At 43.4% G+C, this 18,201-nt stretch overlaps 1 long non-coding RNA gene across 1 annotated transcript in view; it reads left to right on the forward strand.

The window, feature by feature from the left end:
• LOC146185189 (uncharacterized) overlaps positions 1 to 18,201 on the forward strand; it is a 91,559-nt gene that overhangs the window by 63,807 nt on the left and 9,551 nt on the right. The window contains exon 2 of the long non-coding RNA XR_014707777.1: positions 2,994 to 3,104. This is a non-coding gene — a long non-coding RNA (uncharacterized LOC146185189). The remainder of the gene's footprint in view (positions 1 to 2,993; positions 3,105 to 18,201) is intronic.

Below are 18,201 nucleotides of genomic sequence, written 5' to 3' on the forward strand. Positions count from 1 at the left end.
TTTCTTACCCTCTGCGTTTTCACCCTCACGCTTAAACCTCTTTAATTCTTAGTTGTGGTTTCCTGCGCACTTATTTCCGCGGAAAGTGTCATTTGACGAGCACGGAGCAACAACGCGGAATGTTGAGAGATCTGAACAATGCCATCAGGATAACAAATACGCACAATTGCGCACGCCCGCACGCACGAACACACACACGCACACGCGCGCGCGCAAACACACACACACACACACAAACACACACACACACACACACACACGCACGCACACGCGCGCGCGCACACACACACACACACACGCACACGCACACGCACACGCACACACGCACACACGCACACACGCACACACGCACACGCACACGCACACGCACACGCACACACACACACACACACACACACACACACACACACACACACACACACACACACACACACACACACACACACACACACACACACACACACACACACACACACACACACACACACACACACACACACACACACACACACACACACACACACACACACACACACACACACACGCACTTTATATGCTTCACTGTATAAAGTTCGGCCTTTTTTCGGCAGTTGCTAGGCTTATCTCCGTTGGGTACCGAAGGTTCAGGGCCCGGTGGAAGATAGGTGCTCCTACGGCGCGGCCGCGTTGCATCGAGCGCGCGGCCGCTCAGTATGAACGGAAGAGAGGGCCGCCGCCAGGCGCAGCACATGTTCTAGGGGCCATCTCTCCGCTGGTTCTGCTGGTGTGCCTGTGGAGCAACGACGCTAGCGCTGATAATTTCCCACTTAAATCAGCACTGAAAGGCCTTAACCCTTAGATACTTCTTTTTCAATATTTGCTCCCTGACTTCTGAGCTGGTAGAAGCTTTCGTAACGCTGACTAAACAAACAACTTCATTTCCGAGTAAACAGAGACGCGTCGTCTGCTCGAGCAAACGACGGGCTGCGCTCGCTGCTCCGGAGCGGGTTGTTGCCTCATCTGGCCAAATAAATAGCAGCTTCATGACGTCATGCCGCCGGTGCAATGCCTCTTGGGTATCTGTTCAAGGCATGTGCGATGGAGCTTCGTTCGCACCGCAACCAGACGCCGATAACACGGTGGTGAAGAGCAAGATCAAAGCGCTGTCAGCGAGGTTTGAGCTCCCGCTTCACCCTCGCGGGTGCGTGCAGCCGTTGCCACATGAGAAACTGTTGCGCCATAATAGAATGAACATGGCGTTCCATTGACAAAGCCGAGTATGGAACACAAAAAAGCAATTCTATCTGAAGCTGGAAGCCCGTGCCACCTAAGACGATGGCATCCACACGGTCAGACTGGTTCATTTTGCCGCGCGCTCGATCTTAGGCTCACACTTCATGCAGGCACGCATAGCCTGGACTGCATGAAAAAAACAAAGAAACTGTGCACAGAGATGAAGGTAATGTGCGTATTCGAATGAATAAAATAAAAGATTGCAACCAAGAAACATTGTTTTTATGAAGCAGTTGTCTATGAACCTCACAATTTCTTCATGTCACTTATAATATTTGGAATGCGTTGCTTGCTTATTCAACTTTATTGTTTTTTTTTTGTGCAATCCATGTTTTTGTGAAGGTAAAATTCGAAAAACATCTCTGTGCTGCCCGATGCCACAAGCGCATCAGGAACACCACGCGTACAAATTCCAGAGTCATTCACTACGACGTCTTCCAGCTAATTTGCAACGTCGAGGCATAAATGACTAAATACAATATTATGCCGCAGTTGAAAAATAGTGTGCGATTCACAAATGTCGTAGAATTTTGAAACCTGCGTCATGCGCTGAGACTTGCTCAAGGGCGCTCGTCCTGTGTGCCTCTCCTGTCCTTGCTTGTTCCGCACTAAGCCTCCCACTTATCATTTATTACCAACTAGCCCAGAACTCTACTTTCCTCAAGGGCTTTGTTGGAGTGGCCGTAATTACTAGCGCAACGAAATTATGGAATGTGTTTTCAATGAATTCGAAAGTTGAAGGGAAGAAGAATAGATGGACAAAGTTTAAGAAATGTAAAAAAAGTAGCTTCAGAATTTTTCCTTGCTCGCGGTTTTCGTGAAATTAGCGCGATTGTACGTCTGTATTGAAACATATATAAATATAAGCTTTCGCAGTTTGGCAGATAAATATGCTGAGAACATAGTGCGGAAGTATTGCCGCTCTACCACAAACGTTTTTTCAGACAAAAACCTGCAAAATAGGCAAAATTTCATTTCCTGTGCCGATTTCGCCCCGCTGTGGTTGTGCAGTGGTTAAGTAGCCCGACTACTGTGCCGGAGTACCCGGGTTGGATCCCGACCACCGGTGGCTGCGCTTCGATGGAGGCGAAAAGAAAAGCCGTGCGGGTGCTGTGCGATGTCAGTGCACGTTAAAGATCCTCGGGTGGTCGAAATTGCTCCTCAGCCCTCCACTACGGCACCCCTTTCTCTCGTTCCACTTTCACTCCCACCTTCCTCCTTCCCTTAGGACGCGCTCGGGTGAGCTGTCCACAAAATATTTGTGACAGATACTGGCCCTTAAATCCTTTCCGGTGAACCTATTATACATTACCAATTTTTGGAAAAAGGACCCGGTGTTTCTTTTAAATTAGATGGAAAGAAGTAATTAGCGATATTGTGCGTCTGTATTGAAACGTTACATAAATATGAGCTTTCGCAGTTTGGTAGATAAATATGCTGCGAACATAGTGCGGAAGTATTGCCGCTGTACCACAAACTTGTTTTGAGACAAAGCTAAATAGGCAAACTTTCATTATATGTGTTGGGTGCTATTGATATACTGCTGTGGTTTACGACTATATTCTAATTACTATGCGACAAAAGCAGTAATTAAGGAATGTGGTGAATAAGCGGCTAGCAAAGTGCTGGTATGCTAATTCCGCAAGGGGACTCTAAGAACCTCGAGTTTTGTTTATCAATATCAATACCACGTTAATTGTTGCTTTTTGCGAATCTTTCAGGTACTCTCAATCCACCAAACCGGTCCAGTCCCACACCCAACCAAAGCGCTGTTCCTCCATCAAATCTTTCTACTCAAAACTACGCTCAGCACTCTTCACATGGACAACAAGGTAAGTTGTTACTCGCGCATGCTTTATGAGCGTGCTGATCTATTGGGGTAACAAAACAAAATTAATGTGAACAAGTCTACGCTGGATTATTTACATAATGCACCACTTTTACACGCACGTCTCCTACATCCCGAGAAGCTGCCAAGATCTTTTGAGCAGGCCGGGGTGTACCTGTTGGGCTCTTCCTTTCCCAAGTCTCATGATTGCAACCGCTGGATTGTTATCTGCACTGATTATCGCACGCGTAGAACCGTGGCGGGTTAATTATTGTGAGGAAATCTACAAATACAACCTGGAAGAAGTGTTGTTTGGCTTTTCTTGCTTTTTGTTTAAAGTCTAAAATAACGCTTGTTAGCGTGGTTCAGGGGAAGGTTGAGCGAGCCAGTAGCGGGCCGGAAACGCAGAAGCAATTGCAACCCACATCGCGGCACGATAGTGCTACACTCTGCTGCATGCACTGTCATCAGTGGAGGCACGCCAGGGAGCTTAAGTGGAAATAGTTACCGTGGTGCGGAAATCGAACACGGTGTCAGCAATCTTTTTCAGCTTTGGGCCCTAGGTTAGGCGCGCGCGTAATGATCCGCACCACGCTGGAGTCGTTTCACGCGCGCCATTGAACACAGGGCTGCTTCAACCGCAGACACGCAGACCCCCCCCCCCCCCCCCCCCCCCCACCCTCCCCTTCACTTTTTTTGTTTTGTTTTTTCTTCTTGTGCAGTCGTCGTTCACGAACTTGGTAGGAAATGAGCTTCAGTGATGAGGAAATAAAGAGCTAATTCCTGCGATAACCACACAGGCATGATGCGAGGTACCCACGCGAACACAGAAGTTCGGGAAGGTTTCGTTATTGTTGGCATGGAATGAAGTGGGAAACGTTCTCGATTAGTTGGCCTCGGCATTTCCTAACTTACTGCCTGGATGTGCGCCTGCATGTGTTGCAACTTTGATTTTGGCTGATGCTGTGCTGTTTTATTGCGATGACTGTGATGATTATGTGGTGAGAGCAGGTGTGCTTCCTGGGCACAGACCGCACAGGAAACACGTTGTTGCTGCGTAGTTTAGGCTTGCAATGATCGAATAATTTACACAAGACCACCTTAGAAGTATACCGCCTGTTTAGCTTTTTGTTGACTGCGTAAATACGTCTTTCCTACGTGAACGAAAGGGGAAGTGAACTGAAAAATTTTGCACTAACGCCCTAAACTGCCCTCCAGTACAATAAATAATTGCAAGCCTAGGGCATTGCTTCATCGTCACTGTGCAGAATTAGAGCAGGTTTAATCAAGCACACTCAGCTGTTAGATACGCTGCGCTAAACTTCTAGGTTGGAATAGGAGAGGGGGGGGGGGGGGGGGGCGGTAGTGAGTGGAAGGGGGAGCAGTTTTAAAAAACAAACTTGACTATTCTTTGCTAACCGCTGTTGTTATGTCCATAGCTGCAGGAGATGGAATGAATGTATGTCCCGATTTTATACTCCACATAATTTCCCAAGCAACAAAAGATAAATAGGTGAGAAGGAACCATGTTAAGAGGTAGTCAACTACAATTAAAAGCAATAGCTCTAAATCACGAATCTACTGTCACGCCATATCATACTCTTTCGTATCTATCCATTAGCCCTAAACGCTGCACACGAATGCGCTCACGTCCTCTCGTACTGTAAGCTGACTAAGACATCTTCCATGAAAAGCTGAACTGCGGCGGAGAAACACTGACTGGAAACGCAAAGGATGCAACTATTTGAGTCGCCCGCTAGCTACTAGAAAGTCGTTGGGCGGGAACAGTTTATCAAGCCAAAGCTTACTTTTATTTAATGTACAGGATGTCTCATGCCGGCGCAAGACCTTCATTAAACGTAAAAAAATAAAACAAAAAAAACAAGTCACCAGGAACTATAGTGTATATTTGCTGGCCATGGGCCTAAATTAAACTCACTAAAATATGATAAGAAAAAATTAAAGAGCACTGCAAAATCTGCATTGGAATAATGCGAAAGCATAGATGCTGTTGTTTTCTGCTTCTGGTTGCTTCTAGCTGCTTAATTCCCTTCTTGTTTACCCATTTTATTCATTGGTACTTTCAAATTTCGCGCCAATCTCTTCCTATGCCCTTTCATGGCTCTACTTCTGGTTGCATGACATTAGACCTTTGACGTCACCTTAATTGACTGACGGAATTAACTATTTTAGTCTTTAATACTTTCAAATTGCGCGCCAATCCCTTCCTATGCCCTTTTTTGGCTCGACGTCAGGTTGCGGGACGTCACATCCTTGACGTCACCTTAATTGACTGATTTAATTAACTAATTTAGTAATTGAGACATTCCAATGTGGCACCAAGCCATTGCCTAATGAGACCATTTTCGGAAGGTCGGAGTGAAAGTGGAAAAAAGCGGAGCAATCACGGTGGAAATTGGTGCCACAGCGAAATCGCTGTATCACGGCCAATGAAGCTCTCGCTTCAAAACAGCGCAGTTGCATGCAGCACCCCCTTGTCAATGTATTTATTTTTGTTAATTGATCAATCAATCAAATATCATCTTTGTTCAGATTTGCTTTCGTTTGACGAGAGAAAAAAAGTTAGCTGGGGTTTAGCTTTAGTTAAACTCGGTAGGTTGCGTAAGCAAAGCCGACGTAGCTTCTCTTTCTGTTCTTTCTTCTTTTTCTTCTGCGGCGCGGCGTGGCTACCGACCGGGTTTAAGCGACGGGCTGAAACCTGGCGTAGTAAAAGAATGCGAGGGTAGGAACGAAAAGCTACTAACGCAGTACTTTGACGAAGTTCCCATGAATGTTGCCCATCTTTAGAGCTTCAGGCCCATCGCGGATGTTTCACATGTTTGACCACTTGTCAAAGTTGATAAAGAAGTGTTTATTGATGCAATCATAAGAGAAGAAAAACCAAACAACAGTGAATACGAGAAAAGTGAAAAAAAGATTAAGATGAGCAACTAATATAAAGTAAGCAGATCCGATATTACTGCATGTTATATGGTGCAATATCTGCTTTTCTTCGATTCAAAATGTGCACCTAACGTGCCTCCCTCGATCATAAGGACGCATTATTTGCTTAGGGGGTCCTTATCATCTCAGGGAAATTTTCTTACTGCGCCAATACTGGCTATTCTGATGGCCAGAGAGTATGAAAGATGGAGCCGCTACCGTTCTTATCTCGCCTCGGGCACGTTAGCCTTGCAGCACGCATAACTCCCCCGTCGTTCATCACTCCAACAGGGACGGCTGGAGGAACTAGATATAGGATGCGCCGGCTTCCTTCCGTCGTCGCAACTCTGGGGAAGCAATAAAAGTTATTGTCGGCGCGGAACCTTATCACGCCCTGAACCGCTCTCGTTGCAGGCAACTCATTGACGTCACGCTCCCACTGAACACAGCAGGAGGCTCTTAGACGTTTTCACGGAGATTGTTACGGCACACTTCCGTCGGTGTGTTATAAACTACGGCTGCTCGTAGCGCCCTCTGTCTCCAGTCATAAACGAACAGTGAACTTCCGCACTCGTTGCCCCCCCTCCTCCATCTCCCCTCCCCTCCCCCTCCTTGCTCTTGCCGGCACGTGCAGTGCTTTATGACACGTCTTTGTGTTCACGGAACATGAATCTCGTCGTTCATAGAAGCTTTCACCCTTTATTCTCCTCTTCGTACCATCCTCTATATCCTATGCTATTAACATTTGTTCGCAGCGCGGTTGGCAGCGTTAGCAGAAGCCGCGCACCAAACAAGCCCAGAGCAAGCTCGGTTCAATTGTTCTTCATGCACTGCATTTTCAAGTCAATGACACTCTCCGACGTAACTTAAGGGCGCACTTTTATTCAAGTCCAACCCCTCCCTTAGTCCCAACCGTTTCCGCTGTTTTAATTTTCTGCCAGGCTGGATGTACTCAGCGCTGTTTCCCACTTAAATGCAATTTTGGTTATGTGAGCCTGCTCTGCTACATCTCGTGGTAGTGATAGTTCGTTCATAATCAGAAGCTTAATTAGCGCGAGGACTGTAAATCAGAGTAAAATGCTTCAGAGTGTTCTATACGAAATGTGCATTAGCAGCAAATGCATCAACGTTCATGCTTTGAAGCTGGTGCTTTTCGGGAAGTTTCTTGACGAAGTAACACCCAAGCAAACCAGACCTTCGTTGAAACACCTTGAAGTCTGGCGGGCTTTGCTACTAAAAATTTATGCAATGCGTTTGAGTAAAACTAAATCTTATGTGCCTCTAATTATAAGTATCAGAGCGGAAGCGAAAAAATAGCTTGGGGAAAGAAACTTGAAATAAAATGTTTAGGATTGCGGAAGGCTCTAATGAAAGCAGCGTAAATGCTCTTAGTGTATAATGTACTAAAAGGGTGATGCTATCAGCCTGTTTGTTGAGTGGCCGCTATGGATGGAAGGTTTTTCTCTTAACTGGTCACAGTTTCACTTTTGTGCAAAGGTGAGAGCAAAATAATCGCGCAGGGTAGAGTGCAGCGTACATTTAAAGAGCCGCGGCAACAATACCACAAAACGAATATTACGGGCAGTGCTTAATTTTGTCGAACGCTAAACGTATTGACAAATCGTGCTTGATCGTAAAAAAAAAAAAAAAAAAAAAAAAAAGAATTCTAAGAGTTAGGGAGGCGCGTGTTTCGTAGGAGCGAAACGTAGGAGAAACCACAGGACGCGTGAACTATGGTGCGAGTGTTGTTCAGTGTACGCGTTCTAAGGTAAACGAAGATGTCAAAATCTAGGGAAGGCCTGCAGCGCTGTCGACATCGCGGCAGCCATCTGGGCAGAGGCAGCGCGTACAGAAACATTTTTGCGAGGATAAATTATAACGGGGCGCGCGCCTGAAGCAGCAAACGAAGAAAGCTTCTTTTGATTGTTATGCGCCGAGCGCACAGTACTTGTCTCCAGCGAAAAATTGAACGAGAGGAAATATATATATATATATATATATATATATATATATATATATATATATATATATATATATATATATATATATATATATATATATATATATATATATATATATATATATAGGTAGATAGATATATATGTATGTGTATTTGTTTTTGTCGAAGAAACTACAGTGCTAGATTGGCCATGTCAATCGCACACTGTCTTGTCTGCAATAATCGAACTGGTGAACCTATAATTTAGCAGAGTTGCAGTAATGTGGAAATGGGGCGTTATTCATATGCGAGTTCGTTTGAAATGAAGGCTATCACATGCCTGTGAAACAATTTGCCTTTTTTGTTTCAGTACATTGCCATCAAGAAAAGCGCGAATTTTCGTCGTCCACTTTCGCTACACTTATTATGGGAGTTAGAGGGCAAGTTTTCTTTCGTTCGGCTTGAATTTTCGCCCAAAATGAGCGTGTATTTTCACAGCTCCTTCATGCAGTGTCCTACTACCAACCCTGGACAGGTCTGGCTTCGCATAAAAGCACTTCACTGGTACATTTCGTTTCGTAGATGTACAGTTGTAAATGAATTCAACTGCAGCGCGCATGGCAACACCAGTTCAAGAAGTTAGATATGAAGCTTTAACCTTTATCTGGGTTGACTTGGCCGGCATAGTCACAGACCCCGCGGAACTGGCTACATTAACTGAGCCGTCTGTGTAGGCATGTATGCGATTTTGATGTTTGAAGTGCTGATTATCCTTTGTCAATTGTTTAATAGCAGGTGATGACATTCCGGCTTTCTCCGTAATTCATAATTGTAGATAAAGTAGTAACTAGTAAGGTCATTTTGAGTACAGGAATGCAAGCTGTAGAGCCCAGTGTGTTACTGGTTTAGTGCTCTTGGGATTTCTAGATGCAATTAAAAACAAAAGCAAGCCTTTTATTCGCCACATCACCGCGAAAATTTAGCAGACATGGTGCCTATAATTTTGGTATACTAAGGATTGAAACAACCATGGGCAAACCAGTCTTTTTGAACCCACATACCCGTGTTTCAACGACCACACAATCAGACGTTTCGCCAGTAACGAACGACGAGGTTGAGATAGAATTAGGAGCTATGAAAAGAGGGAAGGCAGCGGGGGGGTTAAGGTAACGACAGATTTTTTGAAGGACGAAGAGGGTAGGGGGGGGGGGGGGGGGGTATATTATGCTAGAAAAACTGGCCACCCTGTATACGCAATGCCTGGAGACATCGATAGTACAGGAACCATGACAGAACGCAAACATCCTAATTCCTAAAAACGGAGACGCAAGGAACTAGAAAACTTATACATCAATCAGCCTACTATAATTTAGGTACAAGCTAATCACCAAGGTAATTGCTAATAGAATCAAGGTAACCTTAGACTTTCATCAACCAAACGATCAAGCAGGGTTTCGGAAAAGGTACTTTACCATCGATCATATCCACACTATTACCCAGGTGATAGAGAAAAGTGCTCTGAATATAACCAACTCCTATACATAGCGTTCATTGACTACAAGAAAGTATTTGATTCGGTCGAAACCTCAGCGGTCATGCTGGCATTGCGAGATCAGGGTGTAGGTGAGCCATATGTGAAAGTACTGGAAGGTATCTATAGTGGCTGCAAAGCAATCATAGTTCTGCGTAAAGAAAATACCAAATTCCTGTATAGCAAGGTGTTAGGCAGGGAGACACGATGGCCACAGTACTGTTCACAGCTTGCTTAGAGGAAGTATTCGGGAAAATAGAATGGGAGCAGTTAGGGATAAGGGTTGATCGAGAATACCTCAGTAATCTCTGATGACGTTACTTTGCTTCGCAAGACAGGGGAGGACTTGAAAATAATGATTGGTGTCCTAGACAGGAATAGCAGAAAGGTAGGTTTTAAAATATGGGAAAGACTAAGATAATGTCCAACAGCCTAGGGAAGGAACAACAGTTTACAATAGGCAACGAAACACTGCAAGTGGTAGGCGAATATGTATAGTTAGAGGAGGTAGTAACAGCAGATCTGGACAATGAAATGAAAATAAGGACAATCTTCTCGGTGAAATTAAGATAGAGCGCATTTGGCAAGTACTCACAGGTTATGACTAGCAGCTTACTGGTGTCAATCAAGAGTAAAGCTTATAACAATGGCGTCTTACCTGTCCTCACCTATGGGACTGGAACGTGAAGGTTAACGAAATGGGTTCTACTTAAGTTCAGGGCAACGCAGAGGGGTATGGAACGAAAAATGGTAGGGGTAACGTTAAGACATAGGAAGAGTGCAGAGAGGATCAGATAAATAAACCGAGTGGAAATCATGAAGAAATGGGCATGGGAAGGGCATGTAGGGAGAAGAGAACGCAACTAACGGTTGCGAAGGGTAACAAATCGGATTCAAAGGGAAAGAAAGCGTAGCAGGGGGAGGCAGAACGTTAGGTGGACGGATGAGGTTGAGAAGTTCGCAGGGGTCGAGTGAATGTAGGCAGCACAGGATCGTGTTATCTGGAGTACTATGGCAGGTTTCTTCGCCCTGCAGTTGCTATTATTCGACTGATGATAATGATGATGATGATGACGACGAGGACCCTTGTTTCTCACACAGTGACAACAATTTTCTTCATAATAATGCATCCTTTCTGGTTTTTCTGTTATCTGCAGCTCACATCAGATATACAACCATAACCGTCAGTCGCTCTCCCAATAAGGTGACAGCATTCCGGATAGCTTCTGTCAAAGACGTTGCTCTGCTCTCTCGCTGAGAGTCAGTTTCATGGGATCCTGAGTTGCTTCAGACAGTTCACTTTGAGCGCACCTATATATATATATATATATATATATATATATATATATATATATATATATATATATATATATATATATATATATATATATATATATATGAGTGTGTGTGTGTGTGTGTGTGTGTGTGTGTGTGTGTGTGTGTGTGTGTGTGTGTGTGTGTGTGTGTGTGTGTGTGTGTGTGTGTGCGTGCGTGCGTGCGTGCGTGTGCGTGCGTGTGTGTGTGTGTGTGTGTGCGTGCGTGCGTGCGTGCGTGTGTGTGTGCGTGCGTGCGTGCGTGCGTGCGCGTGTGCGTGCGTGCGTGCGTGCGTGCGTGCGTGTGTGTGTGTGTGTGTGTGTGTGTGTGTGTGTGTGTGTGTGTGTGTGTGTGTGTGTGTGTGTGTGTGTGTGTGTGTGTGTGTGTGTGTGTGTGTGTGTGTGTGTGTGTGTGTGTGCGCGTGCGCGTGTGCGTGTGCGTGTGCGTGTGCGTGTGCGTGTGCGTGTGCGTGCGCGCGCGCGCGCGCGAGGCCATCTATATGCGGAGGATTGCTGCTACTTTGAAGCAATCTCGCACTTTCGCATTCCTGTGACCCCGTTTCAGATTTTGACTCGCAAATTTGGAAGCTTGAAATTTTCCCCGCCTCACTTCTGATTATGGCGGGAAGATTTCTCTTTGGATCAGGGATAAAAACAGACAAATCACGGTGCTTGTCAGTCGAGAGAAGCACACAAACCAGCCGGGAAAAGCGCTTGAATTTCTTCTTTTTTCAGAATTTTCGGTGGAAGCAAGCTCGCACAAAATATCTGCCAAAACGGTCAGACACGGGCGCAGTTACTGAACGCTATTCTGTCTAACGTCGAGAATTTACCAAATATTGGAGTAGCCGAAGTCGACATTACAAACCACCATCCTATTTCATTTATTTTGACTTACATCGCATATCGCAAGCTAACCATATAAAGACGAAATTCGATTTATAGGCTTAATGCGATAGAATAGCACGGGCAGATTTCTCGGCGCTTTTCGGAAGTTCAGACGCTGAGCATATCGTGTCAGGTGCAGTTACGTCATCTACTCAGCACGCAACAACCAAAAGATATTATGGTGCACCACTGGCTGTAATGGGTTTATCCTGGCCTTCTAGAATCCACGAGAAAAAAAAAGGACTTTTACAAAAAAAAAAAAAAAAAAAAATTGCAACCATTCAATCCGCGTCTTTTCCGTCGTTTCAAGCTGGTGTCCCAAAAATTAAACCAGGCTTTCAGAAAGGCTAAAAAAAGCTATTCTTTTTAGAAACAAGCTTATTGAATGTAGCTATGATGCAAATGAAAAATAGAAATTTATTATTCAATTCCAAAACAAACCAACCAATGACTACTCCATTAACACTATCAAAAGAGAAAATATTGTTCTTCCAGAACTCTTAGCAATATCCAATGCTTTTTGTGAACTTTTGTTCACCCGCTGAAACACTTCCGAAAGTTAAAGTCTCAGTTTTCTCCGGTGAGCCACAGTTTTTTTTTTTTAAAGAGCATCTACGCCTTATGATTATTAGAGGTTATCCGTTTTCGAAACAATACAGGTGCTGGATTAGATCAAATATTTTCGTTCCACAATAAGTGCGTAAAAAATAAAAATAATAATTTTCAGAACCTCTCGCTCACGTTATAGACCTAATTTTTGAGACAGAAGGTTTCTCCAGTCAAATAAAATTGGCTGAGGTAGCTCCGATATCTGAAAAAGGAGACGGATAATAATGCGCGACATTACCGACCTATTTCTATTCTACCTTTCCTAAGGAAGGTCATTGAAAAACTGCTGGATATACAAATACGCACCTATTATGACAAGTTAATTGATTAATTGGCTCTAATAATTAACTAGCGACACGACATGGAGATAATTTGGCCTTTCCAACATTTTTTCATCCTGTGCCGACTACACTTTTCGAACTTTTCCTATAGGCTCTCACTTCGACACAATCCTGCCGACAAAATTCTGGTGAAAAACTCCTCAAACATAACCACTTAATGCGCACGCATTAATAAAGGAGTTCCTCAAGGTTGAATTCTCCGGCCTCTCCATTCTTTAACAAATATAAATAATCTTCAGTCTTTTTAAAATATAACTCAGTGCCTCTCGTACGCTGACAATACAACCATAAATGGCATCTACCAGCACACCTTCTTATTACTTGCGAGACTTGACTCAATGCTGCGAACCTTAAAGCAGTAGAGCCATGTAAACTACATTCAAATCAAACCCTGAAAATTAATTTAGTAATATTTCACGCCCCCCCCCCCCCCTTCAAAAAATATTTACATCAGATCTATCAATGCACATTAATAATCTATATCTCAAACACATATGCGATCGTCGATTCGAACTTGAGCTTTAATTACCACGTTACTTCTATTCTTGATAAATTTGGCGTTTTAATACGAGCACTCATCAGAACACGACAAGTTTTCAATATAGACACATTACTGTCTATATATTACGCATCCGTATATTCCCATATCAATTATTGTACCACTTCATGGGGTAGCGCGTACAGAACTCACCTTCCTAAATTTATTGCTTTGCAAAAACAACCGCTTAGAATAATCGCCTTTTTGTCTTTCAACAACTCATCTGAAACTTTGTTCCAGTCATTGCATATTTTTTTCCTCGAAATATTGCACAAATTTCAGGTCCTGGTACTTCTTTTCAATGATGTCCATGTAAAATATGTCTATTGAGTTCTTCCACGGAAATGTAATTAGAAATAAGAATATAACACACTTTGCTCTGTCAAGCAACTTCCTGTTACCGAAAGTAAGCATAATTACGAAAGGGAAGAGACTTCTTTCTTTGCCATGACAGCTTGCAATAACTGAAGTCCTTCCCTGAAGTCATGAATATGATTGTACGCATTAAAAAAATGTTAAGACAGCGCATTTTTGAATCTTGAGATCTTTAATATTGTTTTTGCTTAGTCTGTACCTTAACCTACTGCTGTATGCTTGTGTACAGTCTGCTGCTTGTTTATTTTTTTCGCTCTGTGTATAAAAAGTATTGTGCCTTGGATTGTTGTGTATGCTATCGTCTGTAGCACATTGTTTTATGTAATTGTAAGAATCTATATTTCAGTCCCGACATTCAGGCCTCCTGCTATATAATAAAGAGACCAATAAAGGCTACTCAGTGATAAAAAAATGCGAGAAAAACTCAGATATAAATGTTCTTAGGAACGTTTTGTTTGAAAGTTGTATGCAAGGGACTTAAAATAGTTTTACTTTGGGAAGAACAGCCAGTGAAGTGCGATGGAAAAGGGCGTTTCGGACAAATTCACATTGCATGCATTGGCGCACTTTTCACGCCCATCAACTGTGCGTGAAGCCGGAAAACAACCCTAAATCGCGACTATCTAGACCTTTACATTTTTCTCCGTGGATACGCACAGCCTACCATTTCGAAGAGAAAATGCGAGCTGGATGCTAGTGAACCGACGCATAGCAGTTGTCTTTGTCTCGACAAACGAATCGCGTAAAACGAACTCATCAAAAAAAGAGCAGAACATGTAAACACAAACGATAACCAAGACACAAATAACTATTACTTAATCTAAGTACTAAATATATTTTTCTTTTCTCTTGGCTCATTTCTAAGCCCTGCAGGTGTCAAACTTGGGAAAAGTATTTTTTCATCATTCTGCAAGGCGAGAACCTCAGCATTTAGCTCTTTCGTCACGTCGTAGCTCAAGAGATCGAGTGCTTTCAGAGTCCTAAGAAATGAAGCCCTCGGCAATGCTATAGCGGGCGACTGAAGGCCGCGGCGAAAAGTAAATGTCGCTACTTAAGCTGCTTCGGTGCCCGCCTTTTTATGGGAACTCGCATTGCATTCGATAGAATCGACTGGCTGACGACAAGCGATCTAGCATCTTATTACGCAACGGAGGCAAGCAGATCAATACTCCATCGTATTACAGCGGCCTCAACTTGCGAAACAGAAGTGCACGCGTTGCTTCATCTCGTGTTGAAGATATATTCGCTCGGACCGAGACGCCGAGAAGTCTTTCGCCACATATAGCCTAAGCATAACAGAACACTCGATCGAGCTCTATTCGAAATGTGTTCTCTGAGCATGTCCCCAAAGCTCGAATATTTAGAGTTCTCTCTAATACTTGCGTCACAAGCCCGAACACTATCGCGGCTTTACTTAAACATAGAAGAACGAGTAGGAAAAAAAAAGAAAAGAAAAAAAAATAGAAAAAAGAAGATGCAAAGAAAAAGTAGAAAGAGAAAAGAAAAAGAAAGAAGAAAAAAAAATATGCTTCGAGGAACTGGGGACATATTTAGTTTCGGGGAAAAGGCGCGTTACTTTTACTTTATATTATATTTATATTTACTTAATACTCTATTTACATTCCCTGCTGCAAACTGCCTAAAGAACGCATTCTGTGTCATGAGAACACTAGGAGGCTCTTTTTATCCAAACAAGAATAAGAAAACATGTCTACACGAGCGCGTAGATTAATCTGAAGCCTTATTTCAGGCCGCCGAAGTTTCTGTGTAGCAAATTTCACAGCTCACAGTACGTGTGCCTGAAATTTATTATACGCCACGGTATGGCAGACCGTAACAATAAATGTGCCCTGCCAAAGATTTAGGAAGGGAATATATGTAATGGCACTCACTCAGAAAAGGAACGAAAGGCTCCTCGTATAAGCGATGATTGCGGCGCACTTAATTAAGAGAGCGGACGTCAGGAGAAATTTACTGCACATTCCTCAGTAGGTTATGGATAAGTTGCAGGGACACAGATAATATAAGTAGTAACGTCCGGGAGCGACTCAGACTGCCTGGTAGGCCGTAGTAGAGGGCTCCGAGTGAAGTGCAGCCAGCTGAGATTTTAACAAGACAGCGTTAGGGACTCCATGCTACAGAAATAATGGTGTCGGCGTTATGGCTATAACGCAAAAAATTCAAGAAAACAAGCAATATACGTTCCGTGCTGTCGAACACGATTGCTTCGCAATTGGAGGCGATCTACAGAACCGTTTTTTCTTTACTGCCTTCTCAGACATTTATTACAATAATACAGACACTGCTAAAACACGCCAGTACATGCAGGCCTGGCGTAGTTAATTTTTAAAAGTTTAACCAATTCTACAAAAACAGCCATCCATTGCGGATACTCTGTTTGTGCGCGAATACACCTCTGCAACGTATGTTACACTCTCAATAAAATTTTCACGGGCAGAATGAACAATGATGTCGGAACCTCTCACTGCCATCCTTGTCCTCCACCAGCTGTGGAGGCCCAGGAGCATCAAAATATCATACGATGTATCACCTTCGCTCTCAAATCAGATTAAATCAAATCAAATTTATTTTCCGACAAGTGGATGGTCACCTAGGCTAAACGTTGTACAAATAACTTGAAAAACTTGTGTAGTTAAAAACCTGATACATTGGTTTTCTCCGAATAAAGGTTGACCTAATGTATGCATTGCCTTATGTTGTCAGGTGCGTCATTAGAAACAAGCTAATTACAGAAGTAATAATTAAGGGAGTAGCAAAGAAAATTCCTTCGATTGTATGGTGCGGCCGCAACATCGTCTTCAAAGCATTAAGGTTTTAACGCTATCTCGTTGAACTCTCAATGGCGATGCTCCTTTGCTTTCATCAAACGTGTTGGGCTGTATTAAAAACCATGCAAGTTTTTAATCTTTTCTTTGGACAAAATAAAAAAGTATTCCTAAAGGAGTTTTATCCAACTCTTCCATTCATTTAGAAGTATAGCACGTGCTGCACATGTATACCTCCCCGAGCACAGACGCTCGTGGGTGAGCTGGCTTTATTCGCATGAACACGAGCGCGTAGGAAGGGTGAGCGCGGTCGCTCCGCCCAAAGGTGTTAACATGGGGCTTCCATAATCGATACCGGTAGAAGCAGCTTGGCCACCGCTTTCTATGTTGTCAAGAACAGTGAAAACATGGCAGCCTTGGTTGAAAGGGGGGGTGGGGGGATAAGTGCGTTATATCTTTAACCAGGCAAGTCACTGCTTCCTACTTAGCATTGATATATTACCCTAGCAAGTATATGATGCAGCAATGTTTGTTTTTGTATTCTCGTTAAAAAGTGCAGATGTCCAGGATTTTTCGTAGACAGACATTGTAATGTGCAGTCACTTAGGAGGACAATATTGAATGTAAGTAATAATTTGCGTATCGAAACAATTTTAGTGCCGCTGGCGCTATTTATTAGGGTACTGAGAGAAAACCGATGAAGCAGTCATAATTCGCTAAACTATCAGTAGACCGTATTGACTGCTCTGATAATGGCTTGTCAAAGAACTATGATCGGTGAGCATTCAGTGTTTTGTGAATAAATTTTACTCCAAGAAACTAACTCTCTAATACCCTCCGCTGAAGTAATAGCCGCGCAAGGGTAATGGGAATTGGAATTTGTATATTTATTTCAGCACCAGTATTCAACTGAACTCTCAACTTAACTTTGTGAGTAAATATCAATATGGAACGAATATACAGAGGCTAAAAATTCATCGCAGACAACACGGGCAGAAAGAGAAAACATTTAGAGCTATGAATCTGCAACCTGGTATTCATGAGGGAGCACGACTACTGCTAGAACAACTGCATCAGGCTATGGAATGATTTTTCCGCACAAAACTTTGGTCTCGATTGTGCGATGCGCGGACAGTGGTCTCCGTGGTGCGAGATTATATGGGAAAATGGAAACAAAGGAGTACAATTGTCTTTCAAGCTTTCAAACAATAGCTACTTGCACACATATATAAAACGCAATGTACAACTCGTCCGTGCTGCTTGGCGATAAACATATCTTGAACTCGAGGCATATGCAGGAGCAAATCAAGGTTCCGGTCTGGTGGGTATCCTTTTCGTGAATGGCTTGCGAAGGAACTATGCCTTATAAGTTGCCGCATAAGCCCGCATTGCGATCAGCACCGACGCCCTTCAAGAAACATGGTATTTAGCCGCGTCCGTCACAGTCCAGAGATCTGCAAGAGCATACGTCGTCTGGCGGCTCGTATCCACCAATAATTTCGATTTGACTTAGTATGCCATGACGCGATCGGTTCACAAAACTTTGTAGGATCTGCAACCCGAGAACCTGCCCACATAAACGCCTCTGTTCTTAAGATCCTGAACTTAACTCCTGCTGTCACTCGAACGTGGCCTTAATTTATTAATATAAATTCCCGCTTCTGGTGTCCTGTCTGGAACTCTTGAAATACCGAGTGAGATATCCAACGCACGTTGTGAGTTTCTCGGATGTTGAGGACAAAGGCTAACAAGAATACGAAACATGGAAGCAGCGAGTCCCGTGCCGAAGAACCTTTCTACATATGTTACCTATGCACAAGAGAAACATCAACGCTTCT

This window comes from Amblyomma maculatum, chromosome 6 (genome assembly GCF_055883805.1).
Source record: "Amblyomma maculatum isolate TAMU_Amacu chromosome 6, ASM5588380v1, whole genome shotgun sequence".
Lineage (NCBI taxonomy): Eukaryota > Metazoa > Arthropoda > Arachnida > Ixodida > Ixodidae > Amblyomma > Amblyomma maculatum.